Raw genomic sequence first — 13,877 nt, 5'->3', positions numbered from 1 at the left:
CGGCATTCGAATTGGCCACTCGATCAAAATGGAAAATAATGCGCGTCATCAAAGGTATTGATAGCGGGTAGAGCAGACCATGCCATGACACTATCGTACGAAACCATTAGATAAATGGCTTGTTTCGAACAGTTTTTATTCATGCTCTCGTGGTGATAAAAATGTTCTTGCAGTTGAAGCCTGCTTTTTTTCTCTAAGCATTTGTGGGCATGTTTGTGTGTAATCGGATGTGTCACACACTCTCGATGATGGAAGAATCGTACTGTTAGGCTAAGAATATTCAAAGAGGATCATTTAGTGAATCACTAAGAGAAAACTGTGAGCAGAATCAATCAAGCCTACAGAATGAAGGCTAGGACAAAGAGTGGTCTCTGGAAGGCCAATGTGAAAGTGACCGCGGAGGTTGAGGGCATGTCAATAATATCGATGGCAAATGTCTTTCGAGCGTCGGCCGTGGGAGAACTGAAGCAATTTGCGCAGGAGTCGGCTGCATCAGATAAAACCATGAAACGTCTTCTGCATTCAGTGGACCTCAAAGCATGAGGGCCGCCCAAAAGCTGATAGCGAGTGCGCTCAACAAAGAGATGCATCTATGTTTGTCCAAGAGCATGAGTATTGGACTAATGAGTGGCAGCATGTCGTTTCCACTAACGCAGTGTACGTTAATTATTTTGTAGTCTCAGTTAGGCGCCAGTGACCTATGCTGTGGCGCATCGCGGCTCTCGCTATTTGGCTATCAGAAAAAAATATATTAAAAAAGAAGAAAACAAAAACACTATACGGAAGAGATCGCCTGATTGGAGCAACCCTGAGGGATGCACAGCACGTTAGCGAGGCGCTTCCCAGGCTCAAATTGGGAAAAAGGACGAAGAAGCTGCCTTCGCTGTAATGGTTTGCAAGAGTGCCGGCGTATCAACTCCGAGTGGTATAGCCTCCGTTGCCGGGGCTACACCTAATTCCGTCAATATCTGCACCTTGCGCTCGCAAGTTTTTTCGAAGAAAAGAAGCTCACTCAGTTTCTGAATGAAGGGGTTCAAAGTTGATTTAGCGGCTACCGCCTTTAACTGCAGCTCAATGAATTACTATGAAGGTCTCTGAGATATGCCAGTGACATTGCTCAGAATGTTTGGAGTGATATCGCTAGCACTGCTTAATATAATGTAGTATGACTGTTGCTGGTAAACATATTGTAATACTATATTTTAAAAATATATTGCCTTTATCTCGATACCTAGTATCAGAGAAAAGGTCACACGCGGAAGAATTAACAATGGAAATCGAGAATGAAACTGAAATATACTTGCATTTTTTTTATTCCAACACTTAGGTAGTTAGCATTGATCGCATGCCAGTAATAAATGACTCCATTTCGTGCTGTCACTTGGAGTTGAAGCCAGCGGTGTTTGTTGGAATGAGTATACTTAAATTTGGACAGACCACTTTGCTCTCTGTGCAACTTCGGGAAATTCCTGACGCACCAGCTGGACAGCAAAGCTGGTGCAAAACGTTGTCGTTTCACATTGGCTTAGTAGTGTGCAAGTGATACTGAAATTTAGAACTTTGCAAACTTTTATAGATGGCACAGAATATATACTGTAAAATCCCAAGTGGCTTCTGCCTACTTCGGAGGATTTCAAATATGCGGCCACTTGCCTCCTCTAACCATTTTCACTCATTTATACTGTTTATGCGCCAAACTAAAACAGTTAGTGCATGTGTGTGTAGCTTATCAAGAACAATAATGCACTACTCCTCCTTCCTCTCTGCCTCAAAAAGATGAAATGCTGCTGCCATACTTGCTTTGTTTTTGTTCGAATGCCTAAGTTTTTTGCTGCGTACTGCAGGTAGCAGCAGAAGTGCCCTGACGAGCTGTGCAGTGCTGACCACACAGTGAGCCAAGCATCCCATAAAAGGTGCTTATTCAGCATCTGTGGCTAATTTAAATGTAATGTACAAAGTTTCGTTTAATGAAAAAGAGTGTTGTTTTGAGCTGGTCACGTCGAAGTAAAATTGTTGCAAAATAAGTGAGGGTATACAAAGTAACATTGGGATGTATGCTACCTACCAACTTAACATTATTCATGCCAATGTGTTATGTGCAACCTTTATTTGAGGGAGAAGTGCAATGGATTCCATGAATGAGCATAGTTGGAAAGTGCTGCACAACCAGTCACTGTGCTTTTTCCGCTCATTAATATGTGACCTTTTCCTTGTGACTTCCCACAGACATAAAATTGCTTCGCATAAGCAACAGTAGAAAGGCTCTTGCTAGCTATAATAAGAAATTATTGTTATCATAGTTTTTAGTTCCAACAAATCCTGTCCCCTCCTGCCTTGTTGTTTGCGCTGGTAAGCACCCTTTATGATGTTATACCAACACGCCCAATCCCACTGTCTTTTGAGTTTCATTTCTAATACAACGGGCCCTTTCCTGACTTCTTCACTCCAGCCTCATGTTGTCGTTCTGCGCTCTGTCTCATCTCTTCTCCTGTCCCCTCCTGCCTTGTCGTTTGCGCTGGTAAGCACCCTTTATGATGTTATACCAACACGCCCAATCGCACTGTCTCTTGAGTTTCATTTCTAATACAACGGGCCCTTTCCTGTCTTCTTCGCTCCAGCCTCATGTTGTCGTTCAGCGCTCTGTCTCGTCTCTTCTCCTATCCCCTCCTGCCTTGTCGTTTGCGCTGGTAAGCACCCTTTGTGATGTTATACCAACACGCCCAATCTCACTGTCTCAGATTTGGATGCACGTTAAAGAACCCCAGGTGGTCAAAATTTCCGGTGCCCTCCACTACGGCGTCTCTCATAATAATTTGGTGGTTTTTGGACGTCAAATCCCACAAATCAATCAATATATGCATTTTTTTTTCGTTTCTGTGCTTGTACGAAACTGCATCATTCGAATTTTGGCATGCATTTACGTCGAGATATAAAGATACACTCTAAAAACAGGGAGCGAGAATGAAAAAACGGGAACCTTTCCTCCTTCGACGCAGCGACTTCCTCCCTTTCGGGCGCTTTAACCTTCGCGCCATCTCGCGGCAAGCACCAAAGCAGCAACGTTCCTCCTTCAGCGTTCAAGCTTCTCCTCAATCACGGGGTCTTGCGCGCGCGCATGCGCACGCCAAGCCTAGCCGGCCGCCGCCAGTCGCGAGCGATTGCTTTACTTAAGACTGTTGTAAGCAATGCAGGAGTGACGTTTTCTTTTGGTTTAAACGTGTAGAGTAAAAGCCTATCTTTTTTTATCGTCAGGCACTCGTACGATGTTCCGCATACTTCCATGTGTGTCTCGTGTTGTTTCATACTACCAATTCGTCACGAATACAAGGAGCTCTGCTTCCCAAGCAGTCTTGCTTTATCGATTACCTTAGAGTGTACAAAAATAATGATTTTTTTCGGTGTCGACATACTTGGTAAACCCGCGCATTTTTAGTCGCGTAAAAAAGCATCACACCTGATTTTTTAACGTTCTAAGAAACCTGATACCACTCTACAGTTCATGCGTGAAAGCACGATCATATACAATTGATAGAGTTATATGTGTCACTACCGCCATATGGATGTTCTTTGCAGTTTACCCCCATTCGAATACGGCCACCGTGGCCGGAAGTCGAACCTGCATCTTCCAGCATAGTCACACGACACCCGATAAGGCTATGCCACCACGGCAGGTGAAAGCACAAAAGGAAAGAGGCTGCGAAGTTTCACCGAGCGTTTATTCGCCAGACTAGGTAACAGCCATCAGAAACGTTTTAAACATCATCATAACTAAACTTTTGTGAAAAGTGAGCCAATGACTTCTGTATGTTAAACCAACTTCTCAATCGCATTCGTTTTGAATTGCCCGTGCCAGCACTGAGAAGTAGGAAGGAATTATGCACGCGTGCAGGATGCCTTTCTCGTCCATAATTCTCCTTTGTCATGACAAGCTCAACACAAAATGCACTTCTAGTTACAGCTGTGCACAGCAAGTATGTACTAACGCTCTCTCACGTTTGTGAAAAGAGTATTCCAAATTAAGAGTAATAACCACCACAGCCACAGCGCTAACAACAAAATCGTGGCACGCAATATGATTGCAAGTTGACACGCCAGGCGAATCGCGAGAGCCATCTGAATCACAAAAGTATGTAGGCACACCATTCTATAAAGTTATAGTAAAATTGCGCACTCCAGCGATAGCTGCTACACTCAAGTATTGGAGCTGCCGCGACGCCAACAGCCACTGTTATAGCTCACGAAAAAATACCGTCAAATGCGAGGTCATCGCTTATTTCTCTCGCAAGACCCGCGTTGTAACGCACGTATACACTGCTAGGATGGTCGTTACCACACCAAAAACATTGTCGTTGAAGGGCTAGTGGTGTACTGTATCCACGGCTAACGGTCACACTTGTGGTACGCACGTAAAAAGAATATAAGCAAACGTTAACACGAAACAACTAAACGAGGTCGACGTGACCACAGAACACCAACCACGACGGAGACAAAGTTTGGTCGGCATGCTGCGCCCTCTCCAAGTGACAAGAAAAAGAATAAAAAAACGTGACCTCCGAAATGGCTAACGCGCGGCAAGTGTTTGCATTGTCGGAGGCTTCAAGAAAAAAAAATAACTGTAGCTGTGGTGGAGAGATGGCGCAGCGTTCGGATTGCCGTGTACATTCGATGCATGGCTTGGGGGTATTTGCCTTCGGGAAAACCTGACACGCTCTTGTAATTATTCCGTTCATTATTGTGCAGCCATAGATAAACTTACATTTGTCTAAACATCAGATACATTATATTCACATGTGCGCATATTGGGGTATTGATACAAAACGTAAAAAAGTGTCAGAAAACCTACTTGTAACTTGTGCCGCTGTGGTCATTCGAAATTCATTGCTATATAAGCTGGTGCGCTTTCATAGTAGGGTCAGCCGGACAGCGTCAGCTGGACAGTGGTTTAAGTGTTGGTAAGGTAAGCGTCGCTCTCTCGGCTTTTTCTCACCACGTTGGCGACGATTAGATTGGCGACGCTAAATGTACGTGGGCTTTCTGCCAAACGGCGGCAGCAAAACCAGCTTTACCGCCTGATTATTGAACAAGATCTAGACATCGTCGCTGTACAGAAAACTAAAGTAGAGAGTGAAGAGCATGCTTAGCGAATAGAATGGTGCAGCCTTTCACGGGACTATTTGATGTGTGCGTTTTTCACGCGGTGGGTACATCTGCAGGTTGCCTCTTGTTATTTCGACAGAGCCTCAATGCGAAAGTGGAGTATGTAACTACCTCTGAGGCGGGTCGTTTTATTATATGTGATTTATCCTTACCAAGAAAAAAATGGAGAGTAATCTGTGTGTACGCACCCACCGTAATTCAAGATCAAAAGGAGTTTTTTTGAAAAACTTGATGTGTATTTGAAATGTGAACGTAAACTAATTTTGGCTGGGGATTTCAACTGCGTCTGTTTGAGTATAGATAAATCAAGTTCCAGGCCATACAGAGATTCAAGCATTGCTGTTCTACTCGATATTGTGGTGAAAGCTCAGCTAGAGGACGTGGGTGAATGTCTTTGCAGTGGAAAAGGGTTTACGTTTACCCACCTTCAGCGTTCAAGCCATGCTAGACTTGACAGAGTATACGTGTCTTCCGAAATCATTCCTTCGTGCCATGATTACAGAGTTACACCTGTTACGTTTAGTGATCATTGTTTGGTTTCATTCTCAGTGGGTAAACATAAAAGGAATAACAAACATTTCTCTTGGGACCTCTGGAAGTTTAATGTAAAGCTATTAAAGAATGAAGAGTTTAATTGGATTTTTCTAGAGGGCATAGAAGACTTAGCAAATAGAACACTTGAATCCTGGGGACATAAGTGGGAGATATTTAAACAGACAATTAAACTGAAAGCACTTGAGAGAGCCAGTATCCTGAGACATGCTGAAAAAGGACTTGCAGTGCGCTTGCGTAAAAACTTGCAACAGTTAGTAGCGGATGAATGTACTCAAGCCAGAACATTTTCAGAGGAGATAAACATAACTAGACAGAAGCTAGAGTTGATAGACCAAGAACGTTATCGTGAAGCACTGATTCGAGTTCGAGCCGAAAACTTGGTAGCGGGAGAAATGCCAACAAAACAAGCTCTTGGAGCTGAGAAGAGATAGGCCTGTAAAAATGAAATAAGAGAAATAGAATATAAAGGAACAAGGTGCCACATGAAAGAAGCAATATCCAGTGCGTTTGTCGAATATTACAAAGAGTTATTCACACCAACCAGTGTACACGCAGAACTTTTTATTAGCGGTTTCATTTCATTATTGCCAAGACTTGATGATGAAAGAAAGGAAATTTCAGAACTGCCTATAACAGAGTAAGAAGTTCAAAAAGCAATTGATAAGTTGAACAATGGTAAGTCTCCAGGACCGGGTGGCCTGAGTGCTGCAGTGTACAAGGAATTCAAACACGTCGTTTTACCTATTTCGAGGGAGGCATTTAACGAGGCTTTTAAGTGTAAACAAGTTCCAGAATCGTTTTTGTCAGCCTACAGGGTCTTAATACCTAAAACAGAAGATTCTGCGAAGTTAAGAAGTGTTACTGCATATAGAACAATTAGCCTAACTAATGCTGACTATAAATTATTGATGAAAAAATTAACCAGAAGACTCCAGACAGTTGTGACAAAACTGATTGGGTCCAACCAAACTTGTGGCATAAAGGGGAGAAAAATAATGACCAACATAGACATAGCACGATCAATCTTTGAAAGTTTTGACGCTATGCATCTCAATGTTGCCATGCTTCAAATTCACCTCGAAAAGGCATTTGAGCGTGTGCCGCACGACTTGCTCCTTTCATTACTTGAGCACATTAACGTAGGGAGTTTGATTAGCGACAGAGTGCGCATGGCTTACACTGGATGCACGACGAGATTGGTAATAAATAAAACTGCGGGTGAGCGTATACCTGTGCTGCGGTCAGTGAGACAGGGGTATCCACAATCACCCCTGCTTTTCGCTATTTTTATCGAACCTTTCTGTTTAAGTGTAATTAATAACACTGCAATAAGCGGCTTTAAATTGCATGAAGCTGAGGTTAACCTCCTTGCATACGCAGACAACATTGCAGTTTTCTGTACAAATTATGAGAGTATAATGCATGCTGTAAATGCCATGAAAACTTTCTGCCAGGTAAGTGGTAGTGCCGTGAACTGAGATAAGTGTCATGGCTTCTGGCATGGGGAATGGGATGTCACGCCAAGAGTATTTCTAAACATTAAATGGCATGAAACACCAGTGATGTATTCAGGAGTGCCGCAGGAGTTCATTGACGACAGTGAAACATATTGGAAAAAAGAAACACAGGCATTTTGCAATGTTGTAGAAAAATGGAAAGGTTGGGGTATTTCGATATTCGCACGGGCCACAACATGCAACTTGTTTTTGGTGAGCAAGCAATGCAGGTTTTGCACTGCAGTAGAATAGGTGTACAGAAAATACACCGAGTATTTGTAATTTTCATATGGAGCTCTGTATGAGAAGGATCAAGCCGCACAAACCTGTTCAGAAAAGTAAGAGGTGGCGGGCTCGGATTAGTTCATTTGTACAGAAGACAACTTGTCAATCGTTTCGTTTTTCTGCGTGATGCAGATGACCCCTTTTTGAGAACCGTTATACAACTAAGGTTATCTAGAGTGCTGCCGGGATTTCTCGTATCATCATCAAATATGCAAGGACCAATACAAGGGTATTTAAAGGAAGTTGTTTTGCCTTTCCACTTTTTGTCAGTAAGATTTTCGTTAGAGTATGTGGTTGAAGTGCCACGTAAAAAATTGTATAAAGACCTTGTCGATGTTTTACTGCCTGTACCATTGTACCGTCAGCTATATTGTGCAGGCCCAGGACAGGATGTTCTGAAACGTGTTAAAAGAATTCTTGTAGCGCCAGGAGTCAAAAATTTTTTCTTTAAATTACATACTGGTACCTTACCAGTTAAAACGTGGTTGCAGGGTAAGGGAATATTCGTGCCATGGAGCACGAATCGCCACCTGTGTAATAAATTGAAAACAATTGAACGCGTGTATATAGATTGCTGGAGCGGAGTATTTTTCTGCGACATACTGCATAGAAGCTTGAAAAAAGAATTACCGTTTACTCCCCACGGCATCCGTTTTTTTTTCGCTTAAAAACGAGGCAGGTGTATTATGATCTCATCATGCTTCTGGGCCTGCACAGTATATGGAAAAACTGATTTGCCTTTGAAAACGCGGATGTAGAAGTGCTAGCTGTGCGCCAATATATTTCCAAATCTGTGTGCCAATTTCTTGAAATTCTGAAAAGCCAAGAGGATGTGCCAGATCGAATTGGGGACATTGAGTGATTGATACGAATGCCCAAGTATTGATTGTTAATCAGCCAAGAGCTGACGGTACCTCAATGAATTCTGTGGGTGTATTTTGTGACGAACTTGAATTTGGACCAATATGTAAAATGTGAACAGTCATGATATGCAAGGCGATAAAAAAAAAGTAAACACGTTGAAGAGTGGGCCGTTGCTGTGAATGGTTGATTGTGCTCTTGTTGCGTACTATATGTGTAGTACGTGTCCATGTGTAGCTATATGCATTGCATCAGCACATATTAGGCTTCCGGTGTCTGTGAGTAATTCTGAATGGGCTGAGGCGTAAACAATTCACAAGGGAGCCGTGATAGTGGGTATGACAACCTACGTCGCCGCAAAAAACTTTTTTTTGTATCGTTCAGTCCCTCCAGGTGGCGCCAGCTACCACCTACTTCACGGCTATGACGCTCTAACACCTCCAGCTATTTATATAACGTTGAGCAGCTATCTATCAAAGCTGCACTACTGAGTCGGAATGGTTTCGCTGTGATCGAGTGTACGGTTTGGAGGCACATCTCGTGACCTGCGGAACCGTAAACGGATGGATAACGTCGCTACACTATGGGAATCTGCAAGAAACTAATACAACAAGCCTAGCATGCACTCTTCAGGTGAGGGCTCTGCAGTATCCGTGTCTTTCGGAGTGAACGTGGCTTCATTGACCGAACGAAACCTGCTTGCTCCGTCGTTCTCTTTCGCAATGTGTTCATCGCCACAGGTTCGTCTGCTTCTTTTTATAATCATTTCGTTCAATATCAAGCTCAGCGGGACCGTTTTTTTGTAACTTTCAGTGTCGTGTACTGCCTATCGGTCAAGAATTGTTGCATTTGCTAAGCCTACTCGCTTCACCCAGGGGCAGCCATGTTGATTTTCATAAGGAGGAACATGTTTCTCCGTGGATGAGGGAGCAACGTTTCTCTATTTAAAGACGAAGATTGGGGACATCGCTGTTCCTCCCTAAATGGAGAGAACGGCACTCCATTTTTTAAGAGTGTAGGTTTAATGAAGGGCCTCTGGTTAACTGTCTTATATGTTCCGTTAGTCTGCGTTCTCATTTTTCGTTGGCATTTGAAGTGTCCTGACTCACCTGCGGCCATGTTTGCAAGGCCAGTCTATTCAACATGTATGTATATAATGCGTTAGAAAAATAAGTTAGTGAGTGAGTATTTAGAAGGTAAATTTGTGTCTAGTGTAAAATGTTGTTTCTGTTTTCTTCTGTTAGACGTTTTGCTTAACAACGACTGAGCATTTTTCGTAGCCTGCTAATAAGGTATGAGATATACACACATAAAGGAGCAGCTGTTAGCATGCTTTCGAGACTGCTACCCCAGAGGCCGAGAAGGTCAAGTTGTGTTACATGGGGCTTGCTAGAAAAAGTGAATTGTTTCTAATGTTTTTTTTTCTCAGCAGATTCTACAAAAACTGGCCCAAAGGCGGACGGAAGGCAGTATAGATGGACACACAGAAGCCATCGGGCTGCCTCAGAAACTGTGACTGAGCATCAACGTGTAAGTATTTGTGTTCATGGTCTTGTCATGTTAGTCTGTGAAGTGCTTTCTTGACCATTTGCAATATTTTCCAAAACTGGTGCTATGATGTCTCAATGTGACGAGAAGTTATTTTAGCACTATTTTGGGGAAAAACTATCCAATACAGCAGAGGCCTTTGAAACCATGTGCTCACAAATTGAGTTATGGGAGAAAAATAGTTGGCAGATGATTGTTGCTTGATGCTTTTACCACAGTCTTTGCTTTTTTGTCAGCAATATTTCTTGGCTATGGTATCGAAATAATTTTTTTTTTCAATTTATGCGAATGTTGGTCGTGAAGAAACAAGGCTAAGCGGTACTCACCCATGACCCGCAGGACGCGGGATTGAGTCCCGGCTGCAGCGGCTGCATTTCCAATAGAGGCGCAAATGTTTTAGGTGGTCAAAATTTTTGGAGCCTTCCACTACGGCTTCTCTTATAATCATATGGTGGTTTTGGGACGGTAAACCCCCCATATAAATCAAACATGGTGAAATGCAGTGTTTTTTGTAAATTTTTACAAGAGTGATGCTTTCTGAAGGAATAAAATTACATTGTTTTAAGGGCGTTTACAAAGAGTTAAAAATCTCCTTACTCCAATAATTGAAGATGCCTTCACACAATTTTACCCTGTGTTCTTTGGCTGATAAGACAATTATTGAAGCACAACCATAAAGAGTGAGCATCAAAGTGAGAAGAAAGGCTTACTGTCCATATCTTAAAATTCTATCAAGCACTACATGACAGTTGTCTCATTATGGCAGAAGTTAGGATGATGATAGGGTGGGGGCTTGATTGAGGGTCAAATTATTAAAGAAGCTTTTTTGGAGCCAATCAAGATTTTTTTCAAAATTAGGTTGTTTTAAATGTCCGAACGAAAATTGTTTGTCGTGGCAGTATCCTTGGTACGGTTTGCGGCTCTGGTTAATGTATATCTTTTACCCGAATCGCTCTTTTTTAGCATCATGGACATAGTGGTATAAAACTGATGAGCAGCCAGACCCCCACTAAATGTCTTGTCCTCTACAGCTTAAGTTTTTCACCCAGTATCATAACGATAGAAGCATTTGTTAAAGTTGAGAAATTGTAATGTGTTAAGATGTATACCTGATGAAAATAAATATTTCAACAAATGTTAGAGCTTGTTATTCGCAACAAAACTTTTCTTTTCTGAGGCAGCAAACTACATCAAGGTTGCTGCCACAGCTTAGACCAATTGCCTTATTCAAATATTCGCTCGAACCACACACTTAATTTTGCGATGTTACTCAATCAAGCCCCCATATTTAGGTTAGCTCCTGCCGTAATGAGATCTACGACTGTCATGTAATGTTTAATGAATTAAAAAAACTATATATGCAAGCCTTGCTTCTTCATTTAATGCTCAACATAGTGTTGATGCAATATTCATTGTCTTCATTAGGCTGATACCTCAACCCTGATGTTAGGAATAAGACGACGTGTACCCATCCAGCACTCTGTCATGCACGGTGACAGTGTTGGGGGGGTCGAGGATACGGAAACAACAACGAAGTCCTGATCCGCTTATCTCACAGCTCCTGTTTCTCACTTCAAATGTGCCATTACAATATCTTGCCTGCCGCACGTAGGCCTTTGCAGTGGTCTACAGTATGCGTTGTCTTGTGTAAGATTCCATATTATAATGCAAAAGTCTTTTGTTCACCTCATAAAACTCTCAATGGTGTTAGTACTTAAAGAAATTGTAACTGCCACTCCATGGCACTAAATAAACGGAATTTTTTATGCTAGTCTATGGATTCTTTTGCTGTTAGAATGTGGTGCACTTAACGTTGAGTTCTGCTCTACTATAGCAATAAGTCTTCGTAACATACTGCTGCTTGTTCTACACGTGATCTGTTCTTGTCCAGAAATACCATCTGCTTTTGTGATTCATGAAATACTGGTGTGAACAGAGGTGATGTATGTAGTAGACACCATAGAAATTTAAACTTTAAACATTGCTGCTGCTACAATAGTTTTTTATGCTTCCTTTTCAGACATACAGGAGGGAGCCAAGTGGAGCTGTTCATGAGCCATGCACACAGTTTCATAAGCGGGCGTTCAGCACTTTTGACAATTATGTTTCTAAATACATCTGCCAAAGTTGTGTTCAAAGAAGCGTGTAGTGGTGCATTTCAATGTTCATTTGGCATGCTGCAGCCGGTATGACTCACACATCTGCAAGATAACGCAGCACAGTGCATACACACAAACTACCCCCATATACACTCTGGATTTGGGGCTTAGTGTATATTGTTTACTCTGACCTTGCACAACAATTAATAACAAAATGACATAAAAGCTTTGCCATCTATGCTGGTAGCGTTCTCAGTATATGCTGTTAATAAGTGTGCAAAGTTCAACCAGTCTACTGGTCAGATATTTTCTTGTAAACATCTACAGATCGAAGGCCGGTGTTGTTGGAAGCTGATACATTATAACGAATGGACCGCAACTCCAGAAGTTTTCTGTTTTCTCACCTTTGTACATGAGGTGGCATAGTCAAAGTGTTCAGGCTGCAGCTATGTTTTATCACTCAGCAGCGTTCAACAAGCTCTGTGTCAGAACATGTGGCATGAAAAATTTAAGCAACATCCTCTTTACGTTCTTTAGGTTTCGATGACCATTTTTTGTTTGTTTCGCCAATGAAAGTTGCGCCACAATTTTCGCTTCATACTTTACCGATAACCTCACTTTATTCTTCAGTGCTTTTCAGTATACCTTGGGATATACGTTTACGGACCGCACACCTGCGCATGATCGGAGAAAGGTCTTCTACAAAGTACACTGGGGTATTGCTACGTCACTCCTGTTGGCGAAATTGGCAGAAAGAGTTCGGAGGTTCAAAAACCGCAAAGGGGGAATGCTGCTATTGCCACCAGTGCAGCTTGTTCCAAGACTCAGTTTACTTGCTGGACAATAAGACGTAGCTTCTAGACAAACAGTGCTTGAAAGTGGCTTGGAGACAGATCAGAGGGGGGTGGGGGGTGGATTATTGGTTTATTTGTTGTCAACCATTACCTTCCAAGAACAGCATGCTCACGAGAATGTATATTGTTAAAGAACGGGTCAACCTCCACTGTTTTGTTGCCAACATATGCTGCAACTGCCATCTGCTTGGGTGGGAACACTTCTATGCAACTTTATTAATTGCAAGTCCAAGTAAACTTTTTACACTCATTATTTTACGCATAGTTTGGAACATCTTTGCATATACAGATTGGCTCAACAAAAATAAATCTGCAAAATGAGGAAAGGCAGGATGTAATGTGAACTTAGCACGGGTATATTTGTGGCCTTGTTGGTGTAACATTTTCATAAAGTTCAGCGTAGCACTTCCAATCACAAGGATGGGACCGGCTTGTGTATGTTTGGCTTGTCCCATCTTTGTCATTTCAGTGCCGCAATTAGCTCTATAAACAAGTCATGTGCTATTTGTGCTTTTGTTTGCTGCACTCTCTATTCTTGTGTTTTTTGTGTAGAGTTCAGTTCAACTGGACTCCTGTTCAGTTTGGTGTTGTGTACATAACAAACAGGTACTTTAGGGAGCTAGGCATGAATGACTGCATTCATTCCACAAAATCGTGCTACATGTGCAAAACATATAGTACGTTGTAATCATTCTATAAACGCTGCGTTCACTTGGAGATGAAGGTGTGCCCAGAAACTAAATGAACAGCGTGTGCAGCCAAAAAAACTTCCCCCCAAACAATGCAAATACCTCACATTCACAGGCACGCAGAACGTAAATGAAATCCTCCATTGCTAGATTTTGCAAGCAGGCTGCATGGCACAGCTGTGGTGCGGCATACGGTTGTGCGGAACGATGCAGCAGACTCTTGTGCAGAACAGTACAGCAGACTGTTGTGTGGAACAATACAAACATTTTTGTATTAGTAGCAATAACGTATAGAATACGTAAGAACGCCTTGTTCGAAGGAAATTGTCGTAT

This window comes from Rhipicephalus microplus, chromosome 9 (genome assembly GCF_043290135.1).
Source record: "Rhipicephalus microplus isolate Deutch F79 chromosome 9, USDA_Rmic, whole genome shotgun sequence".
NCBI lineage: Eukaryota > Metazoa > Arthropoda > Arachnida > Ixodida > Ixodidae > Rhipicephalus > Rhipicephalus microplus.
The sequence above is the reverse complement of the archived record's forward strand: the minus strand, read 5'-3'. Positions refer to the sequence as shown.